The following is a 26294-nucleotide window of genomic DNA, read 5'->3' on the forward strand; positions in this document are numbered from 1 at the left end:
GACAGGGAGACTGAGACCTAAACTAACCCTAAAACATCTCTCCCTGCCTACTTGCCTACTCACCCTAAATGGTGAGTCGACAACTGGGAGCTGGCCCCTTCCTGCGCTAAAGTGCAGTGGCGTAAAAACAAATAATAAACATAGTTGGTCGCAGGCCAGAAATGGAAAACTACTAAACAATCCAGATATGTCAGACAAAATACAAATACTAACAGGAAGAACTCACAAACAGAACAGAATATAGTGAACTAACAAACTAGAACCGGATAAGTCTGAAAAGACTCCAGAAAACCAAACAATATATAAATATACAGGGCACATAAACTAGACTCAGACACAGTGTGAACACAGACAAAGCTGAACAGACATAATACTAAAACTGACTAATGTAACACAGACTAAAATACAAGTAGCATGCTATATAGCCATGGCTAAAAACCCAGATAAAATGGCAAGATAAATACAAGGTTCATGCTCAAGCAAGCAGACTTGAGTAGTATTTAAAGGGGTACTCCGGTGCTTACACATCTTATCCCCTATCCAAAGGATAGGGGATAAGATGCCTGAATCACCAAGATGACCTTAATCAGACCCAGAGCGAACACGCTCCGGGGACTGATTACAAACGGGGTGCCGAGTGCATGATCGCGGGCGTCCCCAGCTTCGGGACTCCCGCGATCAGGCATCTTATCCCCTATTCTTAGGATAGGGGATAAGATGTGTAAGCACCAGAGTACCCCTTTAACTCAATAACCAGCCCAGACTGCAGAGAAGTCTGGCTTAAAATAGACACATCCTAGTTACCATTTGTCCAGAGCATTAACCATTCCCTATCCAGGTGGACTAGCCAACTGCTCTGAACAAACTAGTGTGTGAATACACACCTAAACAGAAAAATGCAAACACAAATAAATGGACATTACACCCCGACATCTGAATTACTAAAGCTGCCATGTGAAATTTCCTCATCTTAGCTGACAGGAGTGGCACCTGGTATAATCTTATGTTGCTGAAGCCCATCTGCTGGAGGTGTTGTGCATTCCGAGGTGGTATTCTGCATACCATGGTTGTAATGAGTAGTTATTTAAGTTATTGTTGCCTTTCTATCACCTCAAACCAATCTGTCCATTCTCCTCTAACCTATGACATCAAGCAAGATATTTTTGACCATACAACTGCCGCTAACTGCATGTTATCTCTTATTTGGTCCATTTTCCGTGTCCAAGAGAAGTAACACCTTTGCTACCTGAACTTTGGGTGGTTGGAGTCCCCCAAGGTGCCTCTCTCCATTATAGGTCTGAGTCCTAATGTAGTTCTGTGTTTTTCAATGTTATCAGCATACTGTCACTTTAACTGCTGTGCAAGGGATAACTGTTTTCAACTGTAAACACTGCTGAAAATCCACATGTCTCCTGCAACCAATCAGGGAAGTCATCCTTGTTGTCATCCTATCCCTCTGGTATAGAAAAATAAATCCCAACTGCCAGTTAGTCACAAGTTCCCTGCAGCCAATCAGAGAAGCCATCCTTTTTGCACCCCCCTTCCCTCTGGGATAGTAAAGAAATCCTAACACTCAGTGTAGAGTCTGGCTCTGATCAGTAAAGATGCAACAGCTCCTGTGTCCCTCTTCTCTTACCTCACTGAGGAGTTTGTATTTCCACACTCTGTTCTCATACCGTAAATGAGGATAGGCCCCAAACAACAACACTGTTGATCCAGAACACGTTGAAGTCTCTGTCAGATCCAGCTGCCGAGATAGCACCACAACTCAAGCAGAATTTTAGGGACAAATAGCATAGCTTTTGATTGAAGGTACAGTTTGTCTTTTGGGCTGCACCTATCCCTGTGATGGACTAATGTCTGGGGTTCCTCTGTTGATGCTCTTCAGGCAGTGGTGTCTCGACAATACCCAAGGAAACATAGGTGGGGAAGAGGGACTTTTCCTGTGGCCATAGAATGCCCAATTACAATCTCAGTGGTGCATAATTAAATTATAACCCTGCCAGGTGGAGCCAAGTCTAGAGTCTGAAGTTGGCAGTAACCATTAATTAGTCAGTCAAGTCAAAATCCAGTCTAAAGTCTTCAGTCATTCTAAGTCTTTAATCCAGTCTAGTCTAAGTCTTCAATCCAGTCTAGTCTAAGTCTCCAGTCAAGGCAAGTATAAAGTAAAGTAACAGCGTACAAGTCCAACAATTGCCCTAAAGTCTGCGACAAAGGATCAGTACAACCTGTTTGACCCAGTATATTCAGTATAATGTGGGTGAACAGGCTGTCAGTTTCTCTTTAATGGTAGGGTCACACATATTTTACACTGCGGATCTGCCAGTGACCCGACTCATAGTGTGCCTCCGCCCCGTGGCCTGCTTACAGGGGCAATCCTCCGCTCCAAGCAGCCACACAGGGGCCTGCGAGTCCCGAGTGCACTCGCAATGAACAGCCACTATGTCTGAGTACACTGCAATTTGAAGGATTATGTGTGACTGCTAAGCGTGTCTGATTGCCGATGCGAGCAGCCCAGGGGGTGGAGCAAGGTGGGGCGACAGCTGAAGGCACACTATGGGTCCGGTCACCAGTGAATCTGCTGCGTATTTTACGGCGTTTACGACGTGTGACCCTACCCTAAAGCAGATTGGGTGAGGAGTAAGGAAGTAGCGGCAACAGCTCAGTACCACCTATTTAACTCTTCAGCTGCTAACAAAACAGGCACTTTTATAACTTTACAAACAGCGATCAACAAAACTAAAGGTTGGTTTATATTTTGTCCCACCAGCACCTATCTGCTGAAATCTGCAGCTCTATACAGCAAAGGTATTATCTTTCTTCACTCTTCAGCACTTCACTGCTATCTTCCTGTCACCAGGGAAGTATAACATTTGAGATGGGAGGGGGGTGCAAGTGCAGTATGGCAATCATCACGTGTGGGCAAAATAATGCCTCCATGCATTGATTTGTGTCCGCATGATATTGGTGTGCCATTGCATTCCTAAGGAAGCAGTGCTTCACTGAAGAACATGTGGGGTCTTAGTCTCCCAATGGACTTACAAATTTCCCTTTTCCTAAAGAGACTTGAACACTATTTCATACTGCAATATTGACCATGTTTGCTTACATGCTACATATAATAGAGGGGGTATTTCCTGCTTGCTCTTGCTATACTCATATATAGTTCTTGTCCAGTGGGCAGAATCCATATTTTATCATTAAAGGGTATTCTGAATGATAAAAATAGCATGAAACAGCCCAATAAGTGTCTGACATTTTGGTTACATCTCACCACCAACTCCAGACAGGACAGAATCAGGGAATCTTACTTTTAAACATAGGTTTAGATGTCATAGGTGTGACCATTTTTCAGACATTAAGGCATATTCTCTTGATATGTAATGCAATGTTTTAGATGGAAATAACCCATTAAAGAGCTTTTAGAATATTTACAGTATCAATTTTGTGGATTGCCACAACACTACACAACATATTTTAAAATGAGAAAATATAAAATATCAGTAGGTTATTTTAGTATATGTAAAATATAGTTAAAACATTAAATGCTATTCATTAGAAGGTCATGTTATATGTGGGAATGTAGAAAGAAAAATTATATGACATACTCACATATTGTGGAAAGTGTTGGGAAATGGAACTTTCATGTACAGTTCTCAGTTTCAGCAATGTATTTCTAAAGTGTTTCTGTACCATGTACAGGATAATAAAACTGGAGTTAGTTTCTCTGTATATCCTTGTCTTGATTTTTATAATTTTAATTCAAAACATTCCCTTTTATATCTATTAAGAGATTCCTTGGCACTTTTGTTTAACAAGAAAAATTACTGAAGTTAATGAAAAAGAAAAGGGGTTGAACACCTTTCTGACCCATGATGTACTGAGACAAAAAAAGGTATTGCACCACAATTTTTTTTTTTTTTTTTTAATTATGCCTTATACATAATTTTTGTCTGGCTTTGTAATACACTATATGAGAAAATAAGCCACTAAAAGTTTAGATTGCATCTGTTCTCAGCCCTGAGACCCGCTGTTACCTCTAGTTATAGGTTGGTGAATTGCATGGCAGCATGAGCCTCACTTGGCTGTCACTCAAGTCCCACTCATTTACTGCTTTAGTTTAAGGAGTCAGAGGGACCCGTGGCCAGGGAGTGAAGAGTGGTGCCACGCATTTCCGGGTTATATCTTACAATCACAATGGGTCTAAACCTGGACAACATGTCATGAGTATTTCTAATGACAGTAACTTTTTAAAGCCATTTTCTAAGCCTATTTATGAGCAGATCAATTAACTTTGATTTGGTCATAAATCAACTTAGTACTTACTTCAGGATAGGAAAAAAGGCTGATAAGAAGCATTTTTAAAGAATTGCCTGTCTGATTATCTTTTTTTTTCTTTGATAAATACCAATGGATTAATTATCTTTTGTACCATAATAAGTACAAATCAAGATTACAAAATGTTTTCTTCAATTTTGTTGCACAAATATTTTTTTTTTTTTTGTTTCGCTGTAGATTTTTGGGTAAAATGACTGATGTCATTACAAAGTAGAATCGGTGGCACAAGAAATAAGCCATCATATGGATTTCTAGGAGCAAAATTGAAAGGGTTATGATTTTTAAATGGGAAGGAGGAAAAAATGAAAGTGCAAGAACAGAAAAATGCAATGTCTTTCAGTGGTTCATTGCCTTTAACCCCTTAAGGACATAGCATTTTTACGTTCTTGCACTTTCGTTTTTCCCTTATTCCCATTTAAAAATCATAACCCTTTCAATTTTGCACCTACAAATCCATATGATTGCCTATTTCTTGTGCCAACAATTCTACTTTGTAATGACATCAGTCATTTTACGCAAAAATCTACGGTAAAACAAAAAAATATATATTTGTGCAACAAAATTGAAGAAAAACTTTTGGGGGTTCCGTTTCTACACAGTACATTTTTCAGTAAAAATGACACCTGATTTTTATTCTGTAGGTCCATACCATTAAAATGATACACTACTTATATAGGTTTGATTTTGTGTTACTGCTGGAAAAAATCATGCACGGAAATTAATATGATTAAATTGTCATCTTCTGTCCCCCTATAACTTTTTTTATTTTCCACATACGGAGCGGTCTGAGGGCTCATCTTTTGCATCATGATATGAAGTTTTATCAGTACCAAATCTGATCACTTTTTATTCATTTTTTTATGGTATAAAAAGTTACTAAAATTATGCTATTTCTGACTTTGGAATTTTTGCGTGTATGTCAATGACCATGTGGTTTATTAAATGGTATATTTTTATAGTTCGGACATTTACGCACGCAGCAATACTACATATGTTTATTTTTATTTACACAGTTTTTTTTATGGGAAAAGGGGGGTGATTCAAACCTTTATTAGGGGAGGGGTTAAATCATCTTTATTAACTTTTTTTTTGCATAGGGGGCTATAAAATGCATTATACTGATTGCAGGAACTGATCAATTCTATGCTATAGCATTGATCAGTGTTATCGCCGCTTGACTGCTTCTGCCTGGATCTCAGGCACAGAGCAGTCATCCGGCAATTGGATGCCAAGGAGGCAGGTACAGAACCCTCCTTATGCGTCCTAGCTGATCGGGACATTGAGCTGAGCTGCGGGGAAGCTTTCAATTTCACTTTAGATGCATCCTAGGAGTTAATGGCGGACACTAACACTACACTAACACATAATAAAGGGTAAAACACTACATATACACCCCCTGGTGTCCGCACCAGTCCGTGCACTGCTGGACAAAGGAGGTGAGCTGAGCATTCATTCACAGCTTCTACTGTATACACCCCCTTACACTGTCCCTCCAATAAAAATGAAAAATGTATTGTACAGCAGTGTTTCCAAAACGGAGCCTCCAGCTGTTGCAAAACAACAACTCCCAGCATTTCTAGACAGCCACTGACTGTCCAGGCATGCTAGGAGTTAAGCAACAGCTGGAGGCACCCTGTTTGGGAATCACTGGCATAGAATAGCCCTATGTCCACCCCTATGCAATTCCTAATGCAGCCCTCAAATGCGCATGGCGCTCTCTCACTTTGGAGCCCTGTTGTATTTCAAGGAAACAGTTTAGGGCCACATAAGGGGTATTTCCGTAATTGGGAGAAATTGCACTACCAATTTTGGGGGGCTTTTTCTCCTTTTACCCCTTATGAAAAGGAAAAGTTGGGGACTACACCAGCCTGTTAGTGTAAAAAAAAAATGTTTACACTAACATGCTGGTGTTGCCCAATACTTTTTATTTTCACAAGCAGTAAAAGGAAAAAAAGCCCCCCAAAATTAGTAATGCAATTTCTCCTGAGTATGGAAATACCCCATATGTAGGCGTAAAATGATCTGCGGATGCACAACAAGGCTCAGGAGTGAGAGCGCACCATGTACATTTGAGGCCTAAATTGGTGATTTGCACAGGGGTGGCTGATTTTACAGTGGGTCTGACATAAACGCAAAAACATAAATACCCACATGTGACCCCATTTTGGAAACTACACCCCCCACGGAACGTAACAAGGGATATAGTGATATTATATATAGTGATATTAAATTTGGATGGGAAATTGGAAAAAAAATGTTTTCACTAAAATGCTGGTGTTGCCCTAAATTTTTCATTTTCACAAGGGAAAATAGGAAAAAAGCCCCCCAAAATTTGTAACCCTATTTCTTCTAAGTAAGAACATACCCCATATGTGGATGCAAAGTGCTCGGCGGTCGCACTGCAATGCTCAGAAGAGAAGGAGCGCCATTGGGATTTTGTATAAAAAATGTTTCCCGAATTGAAGGCCACATGAGTTTACAAAGCCCCCATAGCGCCAGAACAATGGACCCCCCCCCACATGTGACCCCATTTTGGAAACTACACCCCTCATGTAGTGTATTAAGGGGTACAGTGAGAATTTATGCCCCACAGGTGTCTGACAGATTTTTGGTACAGTGGTCCGTGAAAATGAAAAATTTTATTTTCATTTGCACAGTCCACTGTTCCAAAGATCTGTCAAACGCCAGTGGGGTGTAAATACTCACTGCACCACTTATTAAATTCTGTGAGGGGTGTAGTTTCCAAAATGGGGTCACATGTGGGGGGGTCCACTGTTCTGGCACCACAGGGGGCTTTGTACACGCACATGGCCCCTGACTACCATTTCAAACAAATTCTCTTTTAAAAAGCTCAATGGTGCTCCTCCTCTTCTGAGCATTGTAGTTCGCCCGCAGAGCATTTTACGTCCTAACATGGGGTATTTCCATACTCAGAAGAGATGGGGTTACAAATCTTGGGTGGCATTCTCTCCCATAACCCTTTGTAAAAATGGTAAATTTGGTGAAAAAACTGCACTTTAGTGAATTTTTTTTTCATTTACACATCCGATTTTAACAAAAAGTCGTCAAACACCTGCGTGGTGTTAAGGCTCACCGGACCCCTTGTTACGTGCCTTGAGGGTTGCAGTTTCCAAAATGGTATGCCATGTGGGGTTTTCTGCTGTTCTGGCACCATAGGGGCTTCCTAAATGTGACATGCCCCCCAAAAACCATTTCAGCAAAATTCACTCTCCAAAATCCCATTGTTGCTCCTTTCCTTCTGAGCCTTCTACTGCGCCCGCCGAACACTTGACATACACATATGAGGTATTTCCTTACTCGAGAGAAATTGGGTTACAAATTTTGGGGGGCTTTTTCTCCTATTACCACTTGTAAAAATAAAAAAACTGGGTCTACAAGAACCTACGAGTGTAAAAAATGAAGATTTTGAATTTTCTCCTTCACTTTGCTGCTATTCCTGTAAAACACCTAAAGGGTAAACAAACTTACTGAATGTCATTTTGGATACTTTGAGGGGTGCAGTTTTTATAATTGGGTCATTTGTGGGGTATTTTTCATTTGAAGGCCTTTCAAATCCCCTTCAAAACTGAACTGGTCCCTGAAAAATTAAAATTTTGAAAATTTTGTGAAAAATTGGAAAATTGCTGCTGAAAATTGAAGCCCTCTGATGTCTTCCAAAAGTAAAAAAAACATGTCAACTTTATGATGCAAATATAAAGTAGACATATTGTATGTGTGAATCAATGTATAATTTATTTGGAATGTCTATTTTCCTTACAAGCAGAGAGCTTCAAAGTTAGAAAAATGCAAATTTTCAAATTTTTCATCAAATTTTTGAATTTTTGACCAAGAAATGATGCAAGTATTGATAAAAATTTACCACTACCATAAAGTAGAATATGTGACGAAAAAACTATCCCAGAATCAAATTTATAAGTAAAAGCATCCCAGAGTTATTAATGCTTAAAGTGACAGCGGTCAGATGTGCAAAAAATGCTCCCGTCCTTAGGGTCATAATGGGCTCCGTCCCCAAAGGGTTTAATTAACTGGTGCCAGAAAGTTAAACAGATTTGTAAATTACTTCTATTAAAAAATATGAATCCTTCCTGTACTTCTTAGCTGCTGAATACTACAGTGGAAATTATTTTCCGTTTGAAACACAGAGCTGTCTGCTGACATCATGAGCACAGTGCTCACTGCTGGCATCTCTGTCCATTTTAGGAACTGTCAGCGTAAAGGGAAATCCCCATAGCAAATATATGCTGTTCTGGACAGTTCCTAAAATGGACAGAGATGTCAGCAGAGAGCACTGTGCTCGTGATGTCAGCAGACAGCTCTGTGTTTCAAAAAGAAAAGAATTTCCGCTGTAGTATTCAGCAGCTAATAAGTACAGGAAGGATTAAGATTTTTTAATAGAAGTAATTTACAAATCTGTTTCACTTTCTGGCACCAGTTGATTTAAAAAAAAAAAAAAAATCACGGGAGTACCCCTTTAAGGCAACAACACTGATGTTGAGCCATTCACCATTTTTTTCTATACCATACCACTTAATGAAAACAAATAGCAGAAGAACTAGAATTCTGACTTAATTTGAGAACTGTTATGTATTTTGAATTAAACATCTACCCACATATTTCTGTTACATAATTGTTCCTCAGCTATAAAATTCTGAAGTAAAATACAAACCTTATTCTCAAAAAAAGGAAATATATGTAAAATTTCTAAAGTAGAGTCTACACATTATAGGCTTTAAAATCTATATGATATGATGTGATTTTCTCCCCATTATTATTCCTTTTTTTCATGTATAAACACATAGTTATTACTTTTGTAGAATTATTAGGCTTTTAGATTGCAAAAATTGCAATATTATAACACTAAAACTTTATCGATGCTAGGTATTATATCACTGTATTGGTGTATTAATCTTCAAGCTCAAAGTAACCTTGGTTAACTTTTAAAATTTATACGTATTAATAACACCGAAGTTATATCTGTTTGAGAACAACTGCAAATCTGTAAAAGTATTAAAGCTTTAGAACTATATTAGTATCTAAATGTGTTTTTTTTTACACCTAGTTGGGGTTGCATAAGTAATATATAAATGCTCTATGTTATGGCTGAGGTGAAGTGGATCTGCTGTACCTGTGTGGAAGATAACGTGGGCTGAGCCAGGGAGCGGAGTCTAAGGTGCCGCTGGTTTTCACCAGAGCCCCCGCAAAGCGAGATGGACTTACTTCGCTATCCCTGATACGACTCTTCCACATAGGCGGCCAAGGTAAAATGTGGTGCTGGAAGGATAAGGCAACAAGTAGTAAGGACAGGCAGGAGGTTCGGGCAGGTGGCACAGTAGCAAAGTCAGGTCACTTAGCAAGAGATTTGAGGGCAGATGGCACAGGAGCAAGGTCAGGATACATAGCAAAAGGGTCAGATACACGGCAAGGCAAGACACAAACTGAATGCATTCTCTTAGGCTGATAAGGCACAAAGATCTTCTTTACCTACATTCCGCTCAACGTCTGAACCCCCGGAAGGCCAGGTGGTCACTTTTCTTCTCCCGGTTTAATTTTCTCATTCATTTTCGACCTGCACACAAGAACGTCAGAGCTGATGACCTCTCTCGAGCTTCTGATGTGGTGGGACAGGAACCTTTACCTTGTCATATTGTGCCTCCAGATCGTTTGGTTTCAGCAGCACTGGTTATTCTTCATCAAGTTCCATAGCAAAAAGGTCAGATACACGGCAAGGCAAGACACAAACTGAATGCATTCTCTTAGGCTGATAAGGCACAAAGATCTGGCAAGGGTCAAAAGGAAGTGCTTGTACTTACAGGGTCATGGGACAGCACGAACCAATAAATTATGTACTGTCCCTTTAAATTTCACAGAGCCGGCATGCGCATTCCCTAGGAGGCGGGGACATGCGCACCGGCAAGCAGGAAGCAAACGGGGACGAAGAGGAAGGGGAGGAGTGGAGGGCTGAATGCGATCGCATCGCAGCAGGGGCAGTACGTGCAGGGCCGGGCAGTGGAGGAGGAGTGTGTCCGCAGCCAGCATGTCTGACCGCGGTGTGACTCCTAACAGTACCCACTCTTAGGTCTCCCCCTCTTTTCAGGCCGGAGAAACCTGAGCACCAGATCCCAGTCTAAAATGTTTTCCTTAGGTTCCCAGGACCTCTCCTCAGGACCAAAACCCTTCCAATCAACCAGGAAGTACGGTTTACCCAAACACATCAGAGGCCCTGGTAAAAGGGGTAGGAAGCGATTAAGGACCAACGGTTTGAGGAGGGAGACATGGAAGGAGTTTGGGATGCGCAGAGAAGGAGGAAGATGTAACTTGTATGCAACCGGATTTATGCGGCGTAGGACTTTAAAAGGACCCAAGAACCGCGGACCCAATTTGTAACTGGGTTGCTTCAAATGGACATACTTCGCAGAGAGCCAAATCTTGTCTCCAGGGGAAAAAAATTGGTAGAGATTTCCTCTTCTTGTCAGCCTGGGACTTCATGCAGGAGGAGACGACAGCTAAAGAATGCCCAGTTTCCTGTCAAATAGATTGAAAGTCCCAAACCAAAACATCAACTGCTAGTACTCCAGAAGAAGCAGGTGGAGACTCAGGAACAGGTAAAGGCTGTAAGAGACCCGCCGGTTTGCTACGAGGAGCATTGTCTCGAGCACAAATTGCACAGGAACGGACAAAGTCAGCAACATCAAGCTCCAGGTCCGTCCACCAGTAATGACGGGTAAGGAGCAGAGTAGACTTCCGAATTCCTGGGTAACCGGCCAATAAGGAAGAATGTCCCCAGTAAAGCACCTTATTCCTAAGGCAAGTTGGTACAAAAGTCTTCTCAGGGGAAACTTGCTGAAGATTAACCAGTGCTGCTGAAGCCAAACGATCTGGAGGCATAATATGATGAGGTAAAGGTTCCTGTCCCACCACATCAGAAGCTCGAGAGAGGGCATCAGCTCTGACGTTCTTGTGTGCAGGTCGAAAATGAATGAGAAAATTAAACCGGAAGAAGAAAAGTGACCACCTGGCATTCTGGGGGTTCAGACGTTGAGCGGAATGTAGGTAAAGAAGATTTTTATGGTCTGTATAGATATTGATAGGATGAGATGCTCCCTCTAACAAGTGACAACATTCTTCCAGAGAAAGCTTAATGGCCAAAGTTCCCGATCACCGATGGTATAATTCCTCTCAGCAAGAGAAAATGTTTTAAAGAAGAAGCCCCAAGTCCCTGTTTTGCCCTTGGAGAATTTCTGAGTCAAGTCTGCTCTGACTTCTACAGAAGAGGTATCCACTTCAAGGCAGAACGGCTTATCCAGGTCTGGTCTCACCAGAACAGGTGCGGAGGCAGGAGCAAACTTCAAATGAAAAATAGCTTCTTCCGCTGTAGGCCGCCAGGATTTGTCATTGGCACCTTTCTTAGTAAGAGTCCCAGTCAGAGCTACCAGGGTGGAGAATTTCGGAATGAATAATAGTTGGCAAAGCCTAGGAAGCATTGAATAGCCCGCAGACCAGTAGGTCGTGGCCAAGTTAAGACCAAAGACAGTTTCTCAGGATCCATTCGAAGGCCTTGGTTAGAAACAATGTAGCCAAGGAACGGCAGAGAGGACTTCTCGAAGAGAAATTTTTTGAGCTTGGCACAGAGGCGGTTGCTACATAGGCGTCACAGGACCAGACGCACATGAGTGCAGGGAGCTTTCAAGTTGGGCAAGAAGTGTAAAGGAGATCTCGGAAAATGTAATTGACAAATTCTTGAAAAATAGCCGGGGCGTTACAGAGACCAAACGGCATCACTAGGTACTCATAATGCCCATCATGGGTATTTAAAGCCGTCTTTCACTCATCCCCTTCCCGGATTCTAATAAGGTTATACGCCCCTCGCAAGTCCAACTTGGTGAAAATCTTGGCTTCTCGTAGGCGATCAAATAGTTCAGAGACCAGTTGAAGGGGGTACCGGTTCTTGATGTGATCTTATTAAGTCCCTGGTAATCAATGCAGGGATGGAGAGAACCATCCTTTTTCTCTGCAAAGAAAAAAACGGTTTTGGCTGGAGAGGTAGACATCCGAATGAAGCCCTTCTGTAGAATCTCACTGATGTATTCAGTCATGGCCTGTGTTTCAGGAGCCGACAAAGGATAGATTCTTCCCCCATGGGGCGAAGAACCTGGCAGAAGACCAATTGGACAATTGTAGGGTTGATGAGAAGGAAGACTCTGCTTGCTTTTAGCAAAATACGTTAGCGAAGTCTTGATATGAGGCAGGCAGATCCGGCAGAGAGGGACAAGGAATAGGATGCTTCAGTTGAATCGTCACCAGACAGCGGTTCTGGCAATCCTGACCCCAATGGGAGACTTCTACAGAGCTCCAATCAAGAACCAGGGCGTGGTGTTGCAGCCACGGCAGACCGAGGAGAGCCGAGGAAGAACAGTGAGGAAGCACATAGAACTTGATCCACTCCTTGTGCATAGCGCCCACTTGCATCTTCAGAGGTTCAGTGATAAATTTTACTGTGGAATTCAGGCACTCTCCATTGATAGTAGAGATGTAAAGAGGCCTTGCGAGCAGTGTGACTGGAAGATGATATTTATGAACCAGAGAGGCATCCACAAAGTTCCCTGCTGAACCAGAGTCCACAAAATCAGAAACAAGGTACGAGGAACCAGGCGAGGAGAAGAGCCGGATAGGCATGTATAAGCGAGGAGAGGGATTATTCACACCTAGGGACACCTATCCCACATGCCCTAGGTGTGTGCGTTTCCTGGTCGCTGAGGACAAAGAGGGCAGATATTGCGAAAATGCTCTGGGCTGGCACAGTACAGACACAGATTCTCTTCCTGACGGCGTGACCTCTCTTGTGGAGACGGGTGAGCTCGATCCACTTGCATGCTCTTCTGAAGAAGGCAAAGAAGTAGGCAGAGGTGGTCACTGAAACACCGGAGCCAAACGGGGAAGATGACGTGGATAGGCAGGTTCACATTCTTGATAGAGCTAATCTTGCCTCTCAGCAAAGGGCCGCATCATTCCAGTCCAATTCAGAAGCTAAAGTCACCAACGGAGGAATCCCCTTGACGGAGATTCAGGAGCGCGGTTTCTGCATAGGAAGAATGTGCTGGCTCGTCGAAGACACTGCGGAATTCCAACAGGAAAGCTTGCAGATTGGTTGTCACTGGATCACCTTTGTCCCCGAGAGGAGTAGCCCAGGCCAGATCCTTACCGGAAAGAAGGCTCACCACAAAAGCCACTTTATCATGTTCAGATTGTAAATGATCAGACATGAGTTCCACGTAAATAGAGCAAGTATGAAGTCCCTTCATACTTGGTGGGCAGAGACAGGCGAAGCTTGGGACCGAGGGATGCCAGGAAGTTGCTGTCCCCGAAGAAGCCGCTGGAGCAGGTTGCTGCTGTTGCTGCTGCTGCTGTACAGTGAGGATCTGCTGCATCATGGTGGACAGCTGATTCAGTTGCTGAGCCTGTTGAGCCAGCTGTTGCAATGGCTGAGCCATAATTGAGGAGACATCCTCTACACTAGGCAACAGCACCTTGGCGGGATCCATGGCTGGATCTTACTGTTACGGCTGAGGTGAAGTGAATCCGCTGTACCTGTGTGGAAGCGGGATGGACTTGCTGCGGCAGGCGGCACCCCTGATACAAATCGTCCACACAGGCGGCCGAGGTGAAACGTGGTACTGGAGGGATAAGGCAACACATAGTCAGGACAGGGAGCAGGTCAGGGCAGGTGGCACAGTAGCAAGGTCAGGTCACGTAGCAAGAGGTTAGAGGGCAGGCGAAACAGGAGCAAGGTCAGGATACGAAGCAATGTAAGATACAAGGCAAGGCAAGATACAAACTGAACGCTTTCTAATAGGCTGATAAGGCACAAAGATCCAGCAAGGGTCAAAAGGAAGCGCTTGAATTTATAGGGTCATGGGACAGCAAGAACCAATTAATTACATACTGTCCCTTTAAATTTCACAGAGCCGACACACATGCCCTAGGAGGCGGGGACTCGAGCACCGGCAAGCAGGAAGCACACAGGGACTAAGAGGAAGATGAGGAGTGGAGGGCTGAATGTGATAGCATCGTAGCATGGGCAGTACAGGCAGTGCCGGGCAGTGGAGGAGGAGTGTGTCCGCTGCCAGCATGTCTCCTAACACTCTGCTACTGTGTTTCCTTGACCTGAGTGGGCAATGCTTACTTGTCAGATAAAGGTGTTACAGAATCTAAGAAAACACATTGGGCCTGATTTACTAAGAGTGTAGTGTAGGTTTCTTTGTGGGTTTTAATTCCCTTCAATTTTTTTCCACTGTATTTACTAAGGTTTCCCTACATTTTCCCCTTTCCCTACATTTTCTTTTTTTTACACATGCTCTGATCTGTTTGGTTTTCCTCAGCTTTTTGTGAAAATGTCGGGAACACGCCCTTTTTGGTGACCATGCCCCCTTTTCCTGATGGTCACACCCATTTTTCAGGTTTTCTTAGTAAGATGGAAAGTTAGTCTTTTTTTTTTTCAATTCTGGCACAAATTCTGGTGCAAATTCTGGCGCAGACAGAATTTATTGTGCAATGCGCCAGAACATGGCGCAGAACCCGACAAAACATGTCGGGTTTGCAATAGTAAATGAGGGCCATTGTGTAGCATCCACATGACAGATGGCTTTATAGCAAATAATAATAATAATAATAATACTACATTCTTACATTGTTATCTAATTGCAAAATATATTTACATCTAATGCCCAAAGGATAGGGGATTAGATGTTAGATCGTGGGGGACCCGCCGCATTCATGTCTATAAGAGGGGTCCTGACACCTAGTACATAGTCGTTACGTTTCTTCTTACAGACGTGAATGAAGGGGGCATGGCGGCTTGCATCGCCAGTCATTAGGCACGGAACGGAGTTTGCTCTGTGCACACAATGACGAGGGTGCCGCAGTGAAGATCACGGGTGTCCTAAGCGGTAGAAACCCTGTGATCTAACATCATATAAGATGTTTTCAGCGGAGTACCCCTTTAACCTCTTTAGGATGCAGGGCGTACCTGTATGCACTGCATCCACTCCCGTCATATAACGCAGGGTCAAATGCGGACCCTGCGTAATAATGGGTCGGTCCCGGCACCTAGCAATACCTTTGGCTAATACCAGACATCACTGATCGCGGTGATGTCCGGTATTAACCCTTTAGACTTTGATCGCTGCATCTAAAATAAAATAAAATGCTTCTCGACAATTCCGCCGGGCTGATTGGGATCACTGAGGACACGTGTGGAGGCTACCTATATGCCTCCTTGGCGACCGATCGTCGATCGATTGCTCCATGCCTGAGATCCAGGCTGGACCAATGATGTTCCAATAACAATAAAATGTTATAGTCCCCTATGCAGGGCTATATAAGTATAAGAAAGTGAAAAAGAAAGTTAATAAATGTGACTTAATCCCTTCCCTAATAAAAGTTTCAATCACCTTTCCCATTTAACCCCTTGCCGCAAAGCAGCGGGTTTCTACGGCACTGCGGCATGGGGGGGGTTATGAAGCGAGCTCAGGAGCTGAGCTCGCATCATACCCGTACGGTCCCAGCTGCTATCAGCTGCCAGGACCCGTGGCTAAAGCTAGACATCGCCGTTAAGGCAGATGTCCGGCATTGACTCTTTAGACGCGGTGATCAAAGTTGATTGTCGTGTCTAAAAGTGAAAGTAAAAGTATCCCGTCAGCTCAGTAATGCTGATCGGGACATCGCGATAAAATTGTGATGTCCAGATCAGCTGGGACGCAGCAGGAGGGTGCCTTACCACCTTGTCACTCCAGTCCACACTTCTTTCACCCCCTATGCTCCCCCTGTCACCCGTGTGCACTCTTCTACACCCATCTGCCACCCATGTACACTGTTTTACACTTATCTGTCACCCATGTACACTCCTCAACACCCCTCTGTCAACAATGTACACCCCTGTTGCCCATGTACACCCCTCTGTCACCCCCTACACCCCCTGTCACCCATATACACTCTTCTACAACCATGTACAACCCTCTGTCACCCCCTATGCCCCCTGTCACCCACGTACACTTTCTACACCTATGTACATGCCTCTGTCACCCCCTATGCTCCTCTGTCACCCATGTACACTCTTCTACACCCATTTACACCTCTCTGTCACCCCCACGCCCCCTGTTACCCATGTACACTCTTTTACAACCATGTGACACCCCTCAGCACCCCTCTGTCACCCATGTACACCCTCTACACACCTGTCACCCAAGATAGGGTAGTTTCCAAAATAGGGTAGGTCACATGTTGGGGGGGGGGGGGTTGGTCCATTGTTCTGGCACTAGGGGGGCTTTGTAAACACACAAGTATTCAATTTTGGACACATTTTCTCAACAAAAGCCCAATGGCGCTCCTTCTCTTCTGAGCATTGTTGTAACGCCGAGCGCTCCGGGTCCCTGTTCCTCCCCGGAGCGCTCGCAACGTGCTTCTGTGTGCAGCGCCCGGTCAGATATGCTGACTGGGAGCGCTGCTCTAGTGTCCTCAGCAGGGATGCCATCCGCGTGGTGGGACGTGCCCGCCCGCAGGTCGCATCCCAATCATCTTACCTGCCTCGTCCCCCTTCAGTTCCATCCCGGCGCGCGCGGCCCCGCTCTCTAGGGCGCGTGCGCGCCGGCTCTATTACAATTAAAGGGCTAGTGCACCACTAATTGGTGCCTGGCCCAATCAGTGTAAAACACATAAAAGCCCACTTCCCCTTCTGTCCTTGCCGGATCTTGTGTCCCTAGTGCCCTGAGAAAGCGTTTTGTGTGTATTCCTAGCCTGTGTATCCAGACCCTTTGCCGTTGCCCCTGACTACGAACCTTTGCCGCCTGCCTTGACCTTTTGCTATGTCTGACCTTGCCTTAGCCTTGTCCTTGTGTACCACGCCAGTCTCAGCTGCCAGTGAGGTTGAGTCGCTATCAGGGGATACGACCTGGGAGCTACCGCCGCAGCAAGTCCATCCTGCTTTGCGGCGGGCTCTGGTGAAAACCAGTAACTCCTTAGAACCAGTCCTCCGGTACAGCCCACATCATCGCCTCACTGACACAGAGGATCCACTACCCGTATCCTCCCTGCTTACCAGTCTGGGTCCTGACAATTGTAGTTCACCCGCAGAACACTTTACATCCACATATGGGTATGTTCTTACTCAGAAGAAATGGGGCTACAAATGAATGGGGGCATTTTTCCTAATTTCCCTTGTGAAAATGAAAAATTTAGGGTAACACCAGCATTTTAGTAAAAAAAATTATTTTGTTTCATTTTTCCATCCAACTTTAATGAAAATTCATCAAACAGCTGTGGAGTAATGTACATAGTGCGCTCTTACTCCTGAGCCTTGTTGTGCATCCGCAGAGCATTTTACACCCACATATGGGGTATTTCCGTACCCATGAAATTGCATTACAAATTTTGGGGATCTTTTTTGTACTCTGTACTGAATGAACCCTGCACTGACAGACTGTGCATGCTGGGAGTTGTAGTTTTGCAACAGCTGGAGGCACACTGGTTGGAAAACCTTCAGTTAGGTTCTGTTACCTAACTCAGTATTTTCCAACCAGTGTGCCTCCAGCTGTTGCAAAACTACAACTCCCACATGTACTAATTGCCAAAGGGCTGTTTGTTGTTTGGGCATGCTGGGATTTGCAGTTTTGCAACATCTAGAGGGCTACAGTTTAGAGACCACTGCACAGTGATCTCCAAACTGTGGCCCTCCAGATGTTGCAAAACTACAAATCCCAGCATGCCCAAAGAGCAAACAGCTGTTTGGTCATGCTGGGAGTTGTAGTTCTGTAACATCTGGAGGGCTACAGTTTAGATACCACTGTATAGTGGTCTCCAAACTGTAACCCTCCAGATGTTGCTAGGCAACTCACCGGCTTCTGTAGGATCCAGGGAGCCGCATTGCCATCCTCTGCTGCCGCCGAATTCACCGGCGATTTGCAGCGATCGCCAACATGGGAGCGTCTCGGGACCCCCCTGGGCATTTGCATGGGATGCCTGCTGATAGATAACAGCAGTCACCCCGGTCCAGGCCCCACATGGCACGCGGTGGGGACCAATATTCCCACAGGTACACCCTTGGTCCTTAAGTACCAGGGTGTCAGGGCATACATGTATGCTTGTGGTCCCTAAGTGGTTAAGTACCAGGGAGCCAGGGTATACCTGTATACCCTTGGTCCATAAGTGGTTAATTAGGATCATAATAAACTGACACATTTTGTTCAAAGACCTTTCTATGTCTGTGTGTAGCTCATTGAATACTATTTTGTTAAAAGGATATTCCACAATTTTATAAAAAAAAAAAAAAATTATAATAGGCTGCTAAGAAGGGAAACAATCAATACTTACCTACCCTGGTCCACCACAGATCCTGTTCAGCTGTCAAGTCCCTTAATGGTATGTCTTCTTTCTGGTTTCAAGACGGTGCGCTCTGAGCAGAACCTGCCAGCTCAGCCTATTACTGATGAAGACAAGAGACTGCTGTGGACAATGATTTGCTGATCACTGTGTTTTATTACTTGGACATTCAGCAATCAGCTGTAATCTATGTGCAAGTTCAAGAGCAAATGGGTAGAGGAGAGTGAGCATACCCTTGTTATTAAGCATGCACTTTTCATGACCAATAAACAGTGTTTTAATGTTCTAGCAACAGCTGCTTATAGGTATGAGAGGTAGATTTTTCTCCCAGGCTCCCTGTAATAGTAGCATCCCTGGCTCTGCCTCTGGCCAATGATTGACAGCTCTAGTATCCAGTTAGAAAACTATTCACATTTAGGGACCCCAGGTAAAAAGCTCACCTCTCATGCCTATCAGTAGCTGCTGCCAGGCATTAAAGATATTTGTGCTCATCCCTTCTCAGTGACTATTTAGAGCTATCATCAGTTTTGCTACTGGTGACAGATTTGCTTTAAAATGGTTAAGTGGCCAACCCCTTAAAAGTCAATACACAGATATGCGGAATCCTTTAGAGCTTGACATACTCTCAATATCTACTCTCTCTAAAGTCCAAATTTTCTAAATTGGCTTTCTAAACCAGACACTCAATAAATGCCAATATAGTTATTATGTGTCCCCTTTAAATAAAAAGTTAAACTATAATGGTAAAATGAAAACTTAATTAAATTTCCCTTTTCTTCACTGTACATCCGAGATAAAACACATATGAGATTTCCTAGATGCCCTTTATTTATCATTTAAACATTGTGAAAATTGCTCAGAATATTTTACAGTTGAACATTTTTGTTTTCTTAAGTTAAATGCAATGGTTGTCAACAGGCTCAATTGAAAGACAGTTATTCCTCTGACAGCCATTATAAAATAGACTGAGAAACACACCCATCATTTATAGAAAAGGGGCACTTATACAAAAGTAGTGGCTTCTGGACACTAATCTTTCTAGCAGTTCAGAGAATAAATACATGTTTCAAAAGTTAACAAGGCCAATTCAGTAGAAAAACACAAAGGTTAACAATAGGTATATATACTAACGCTTTGTCTTTAAACCATAATAATTTTAAAGCAAAGGTCCGAACAATACAGTATAACATTGTGTTCAATTATGTGTTTGACTTTGTGGTATAAGGCTGACAGGCAAATCTGCACTATAAACTTGAATGCATAATTATTCACTCCCTTCATACAGTCACTTCTGGCTGCAATTAACTGGTTGCACTAGAATCATTTACACAAGTGCCATACATTTTAATATTTGCTTTTAATGGTCACTGCCTAATGACCTAGAGATCCAGTCATGATTACAGAGCCACAATACTGACCTATGCCTTCTGTTTCTGTTAGCAGTGATTTCTCCTATGCTGAAGTCTCATATTCATTATTAATGTGTCAGTAACTGTATCCAACAAGCTTCATACTAGCAAATGGCAAAGCAATGAACACTTATTCCCTGAGGACTACAGACGTTGGTGCATTATGAACATTACACGAGAAGGAAGATTGACAATGGTAAGATTGCAGATACACCATTCAACCTTTCTAATGGTAGTAGGCATTTTACAAAAAAATAAAGTGGGAGTATACTGTAAAAATGCTGGGGAGAGTTTTTCAATTAATTGAATTTTTTTTTATATCCAGATTTATTAAATTTTTTTCAGGGACAGTTCACAATGTTTTTTTTTTTTTTTTTTTTTGCCTTCAAGGTATAATTGTGGGGGAAGAGGAAGAAGGCTTTATGCACCATTGCATTATCTAACAACCAGTTGGCAATTACTGTGAACTACAGGGTAACATCAACACAGCACACAGAGAAAGTGTTAATTTAGATACAGTTGTTTTTTTGTTAGTTTTTTTCATTAAAAGCTTTAAAAGTTTTTTTTTTTCATTTGAATGATTTGTGCACCATTTTGTCCAAATTACTTTGGATACCACCTAACTCTTTATTAATACTCTACAAGGTTTAAGGGGCTATTTAGACATATATATTGAAATTCAAGAGCTCCCACAGCTCTACTACATACATATACCTCTGCTGCCATATGAATGAAAGGTATTTCTATTAGTAGCGCATAGTGCCAGGAGCCGACTCTATTCGCTGCTAACAGAAATACTTTTCATTCATATGGCGGCAGGGGCATATGTATATAGAAGAGCTGTGGGGGGCAGACATATAGCGTTATCTCCCCCCCCCCCCCCATCAGTGCTTCTACATACATATACCTCTGCTGCCATATGAATGAAAGGTATTTCTATTATCAGCGCATAGTGCCGGGAGCCGGCAATATGCGCTGCTAATAGAAAGACTTTTCATTCATACGGCGGTAGGGGCATGTGTATATAGAAGAGCTGCAAGGGCACATACACATGCGCTGCGGGGGTATATATTTAATGCGCCGGGAGGGGGGTATATATTTAATGTGCTGGCTGCGGGGGGGCTAGATATATAGGCTATATGTCTGCCCCCCTCTGCAGCACTATATATCTTGCCCCCCACAGTGCTCTTTGGTCCCTGCTACTTTCAAAGTTCATTTTTCAATCTCTCGCTGAGAGCCCTGATCGGCCATTCAGGGCTTCCCACGGGGGATTCAAAAATGAAAGTTAAAACACACTGATACATCGCAGGTTTGCGGAGCATGCCGCCCACTCCCCTGCTTAATAACTTTTGATTGCATCGGGTCTCAGAAGTGAAACCCCATTGCGATCAATTCCTCAGCCCCTGTACTACAACCCCCATCATGGAACAGACTCTGTTCCATGATGGGGTTTGTAGTACAAATACTAATCTAGCCTCCCCAGCTGTCTGCAGACTCCTGCAGCTGGGGAATTACTACTCCCATCATAGAAACAAGTCTGTTCATTGATGGGAGTAGTAGTCCACTCTCAACACTGCAGGAGTCTGCTGATGTTACCTCTTCCGAGCATGCTCAGAAGTAATAACGGATATAATAAACTGTGTGCAAACAGATGACATAAAGGCTCATCCGTCAGCCATAGACTTCAATGTTAAAAATAACGGCCGTTAATTTAACCGTTTCTTGTGACTAAAGAAAAATTTGTGCATGTGCCGTTATTTCTTTCGTCACAACTAATGGCCGTTATTCATGACGGACTATAACGGGTCATAAAGGATAATCAAAAAAATCCCATAGACTTTAATGGGATTCTTTAACGGCCGTTTACCAGGGTTTTTCTAACGGACGTTTGTAACAGATGAATTTTTATAGTGTGAAAGCAGCCTTACTCTGTACTTCTGGGGTATGATTTCACAAGGCTTTGACACCTGGATTTGGGAATTTTCAGCCATTCTTCTTTTCAGCCATTTTCAGCCATTCTTCAGGTTGGATTGGAATGTTGTTGGAAGCCATTTTCAAGTCTCTCCAGAGATGTTTAATTAAATCCACATCATGGCTCTCGCTGGGCGACACAAAGACATTCGCAGAGTTATTCCTAAACTGCTCCTGTGTTGTCTTGGCTGTGTGCTTAGGATCATTATCTTGTTGGAAGGTGTACCTTCTGCCAAGTCTGAGGTCCAGAGCACACTCTAAGTAAGAGCTTGCAGGCCGTCATTGCTTTGCTCAGAGCAGAGTGCAGGCGCAGGCCATTACTCTGGCTATTCTTCACCAATTCACATAAGTGACCACTCATTTTAATTCTCTTCACCCACACTGTAACCCAGTATATTGGGTTTAGTGTGGGTGAAGAGCCTGTCAGTTTTGCTTTAATGTGGTGGGACAGCCAGCTCTAGGAAGAGTCCTGTTTTTTTTAAACATCTTCAATTATGAAGGCCACTATGCTCTTGAGAACTCTGAGAGCTCTTTTTCAGTTTAGCCATATAGACACGTGTTTATCTTTCCAAATCATGTCCAATAAACTAACTTACCACAAGTGGACTCTAATCAAGGTGTAGAAACATTTCAAAGGTTATCAAGAGAAATTGTAAGCCCCCAAAACTAAAGTTCAAGTGTTACCGCAAATGATTTAAACACTGATGTCGATGTAAAACTTGTTTTGCATTTTTAATAAATTAGCAAAAATACACTACATATCAAATGAGAGATTAGTGAAAGGATCTGAAATCTTTTCAAATATACAGTACAGGAAAGAGATCACCAATGAAAGAACAAGTAAGTTGCATAGACTCTGAATATTTACTTTAATTTTAGTATATTTGATAGAAAATGCTGCACTAAACTCAAACTGTGTTCATTCTCTGGTGACATTTCAGTATAAATATCAGCATCAAACCCACAGGGACTGAACCTTTACTTAAACACTGACATGATATAAGCAACATTAGGTAATATTTCACCATAGATGTGTTTTATTTACTCCCTTGACCTTAAGCTTAATGTTAAATGGTTTGCTAATGAGCTTGAGATTTGTGTTGGCTGTAGATTACACTTTAATAATCCTCGATCATGGCCAGTGTTAAGCTTCTAGGTCAAGAACATTTATTGTATGCATAAAAAATACATTTAAATAGTGTTAGGTTGCAGCCAAAATTTTGCATGCAGGTTTAGAGAGTAATTTCCTGTACAGATGCATGGGCAGCTGCTGACATCTGATTCTAAGGACCTTGCACATAATAAAAATACCCATGGATCACCTAAATGGCAGGTATCAGGTAAGCACTGTATAACTTTATGGAGTAAGGTGAACATGTTCCATTATTACCAAAAAATGCATCTTTAAAAAAAAAAAAAAAAAAAAAAATTCTATTTAAATTAATATCTAAATAAATTTAAGCTTGGATCACATTCAGTATTTTGGTCAGTATTTAAAGGGGTATTCCAGGACAAAACTTATATATATATATATATATATATATATATATATATATATATATATATATATATATATCTATCAACTGGCTCTGGAAAGTTAAACAGATTTGTAAATTCCTTCTATTAAAAAATCATAATCCTTCCAATAGTTATTAGCTTCTGAAGTTGAGTTGTTGTTTTCTGTCTAACTGCTCTCTGATGACTCACGTCCTGGGAGCTTTGCAGTTCCTATGGGGATATTCTCCCATCATGCCCGGGACGCGACATCATCATTGAGCAGTTAGACAGAAAACTTCAGAAGCTAATAACTACTGGAAGGATTAAGATTTTTTAATAGAAGGAATTTACAAATCTGTTTAACTTTCCGGAGCCAGTTGATATATATATATATATATATATATATATATATATATATATATATATATATAAAGGTTTTGCCTGGAATACCCCTTTAAGTTAGTATTTAAAACCAAAGCCAGGAAAGAACCGAGCCTGCCTTAAACTTATTTACATTAAATGGGCACTGTCAGATATAATAACTTTTTAGATTAACTTCTTTAAAAATGTTTGCATTTTATTTAAGAAAACTTCCTTTGAAAATCCCACCACTAGGGGTCCCCATACTTCTTGGGACACTGATGAATCCCACAGAAGCATTAGCTTGTCCAAGGGTCATGGGCACAAGATGGCTGATTGAAAAGGCTGCATGGGGAACACAGCTATAAGGGTCACGGCAGGTGGTGCATCCTCTGGGCCTGTGTGGATGCTGACGTGAGCCGTGCCAGGGAGCAGAGTCTTAGGATCTGCTAGTTTTCACCAGAGGAGCCCGCCGCAAAGTGGGATGGTCTTGCTGCAGCATGCGGCACCCAGGTCGTTACCCCTGGTATGACTCGTCCACACAGGTTGCTGGTATGTGGCATGGCACAAAAGGAAACTGGAAAGACGAGGTCAAGGTAGCAGTAGGTCAGGATAAGAGAAAAAGGAAAAAAGTATTGATCAGCTCACCGCTCCTATATGGATGGCACACACGACAAAGTCAGCATGAAATCAGTCTGGAAGCACGGAGGAAAACACTAGAGCTGGGTCTCCAGGTGAAGCAAATCCAAGGATAAACAGGATATCTGGCTCCCAATAGAAATCGATAAAATCCAAATTTATTAGAGTTTCTCCTAGGGTGCATGCGTGCTGTAGCTCTAAAATTTAAAAGGCCAGTACTCATTTAATTAAGTGTCTACACCTGCACCTTGTCTTTAAGTATCTGCTCTTCCCTTTGTTCCTGGCCGGATCTTTGTTGCCTTATGCCCTAGTGAAAGCATACTCTGTTCCTGATATCGTGTTCCTATTCCTTGTTCCGTTACCTGATCCTGTACCTGTGCCGCCTGCCCTGACCTACTGCTAAGGATAAACAGGATATCCGGGTCCCAATAGAAATCGATAAAATTCAAATTTATTAGAGTTTCTTTAAAATAAGAGTAGGTGAAACACATAAAATAAAGGCACTAAAAACACAAACGAAACTCAAACGCGTTTCGACTTAATATTAAGTCTTAGTCATGGTAAGTTGTGGACATACCCCAGCCGGTATATATATCCGAGAAAGCAACACACGTGACATCCCACGCCAACACGCCCCCTACTTCCACCTGGGATATGTAAAACAAGGAGAAACACACCTGAAGTATAATGCCCTCACACCTCTGCTCACAGTACTAAATACAAATTCTAATATCAATTAAAGTACCAAACATATACAGAAACAATATAATATAGAAAATGAATATCATATAAAATCGATATAAACTAGTGAGCAAGATATTATGTTGAGCATATTTCCCAGGGGCCATACTATCAAAGAACATGGATAACCACGGCGTGTCACCAGAACATGAAAGTGTATAAACACAAACTTATATATAGTTAAATATAACAAAAATATTTTTTCTAATAAAACTATAATAATACAGAAAAGCAAATTCTTAGTAAATATATGATAAATCATGTCTGTGATTAAAACCTGATGGGCAGTGGCATACCAAGGGGGGTGCCAGGGGCGGACTGACCCGCCACCACCGCTAATGAGGTCCGGGACACTCGTCCCAGATCCCCAGCAGACAACGGTGCCTTCTCGCGATACACGCACATACAGGAGAAGGTGTCCCCTCTGTGTGAGGTTCATCTGCAGCTTACACAGCGGAGACATGACCTCCGCCCCCACGCAGCATGCAGTACAGGCGCCGATGATGTCACTCATCCGGCGCCTGTACTGTGGAGGGGAGAAGATGCGGGCCCCTGCTGAGGAGATCGCTGCGTGGGATATCAGATGAGCATCATATTTTTTTCCCCTCAACTCTGCATATACCTATGGGGGGTTTACTCTGCATATACCTATGGGGGAGGGGAGGGGGGGTTACTCTGCATAGACCTATGGGGAAGATGGGCGGGTTGCTCTGCATATACCTATGGGGAAGAGGGGGGGTTACTCTGCATATACCTATGGGGAAGAGGGGGGAGGGGGGTTACTCTGCATATACCTATGGGGAAGAGGGGGGGTTGCTCTGCATATACCTATTGGGAAGAGGGGGGTTACTCTGCATATACCTACGCGGAAGAGAAGGGGTTACTCTGCATATACCTATGGGGAAGAGGGGGGGTTACTCTGCATATACATATGGGGAAGAGGGGGGG

The 26294-nt window shown here is 42.8% G+C and overlaps 1 protein-coding gene and 1 long non-coding RNA gene across 2 annotated transcripts in view; one reads left to right on the top strand and one right to left on the bottom strand.

Moving 5' to 3' along the window:
* TENM3 (teneurin transmembrane protein 3) overlaps positions 1–26294 on the bottom strand; it is a 2657329-nt gene that overhangs the window by 2508441 nt on the left and 122594 nt on the right. The window lies entirely within an intron of this gene.
* On the top strand, positions 1540–20650 carry LOC130357798 (uncharacterized). The gene is made up of 4 exons (XR_008889273.1): positions 1540–1812; positions 3792–3895; positions 20170–20334; positions 20529–20650. It is a non-coding gene; the product is annotated as an uncharacterized LOC130357798 (long non-coding RNA).

This window comes from Hyla sarda, chromosome 1, assembly GCF_029499605.1.
Source record: "Hyla sarda isolate aHylSar1 chromosome 1, aHylSar1.hap1, whole genome shotgun sequence".
Classification (NCBI taxonomy): domain Eukaryota; kingdom Metazoa; phylum Chordata; class Amphibia; order Anura; family Hylidae; genus Hyla; species Hyla sarda.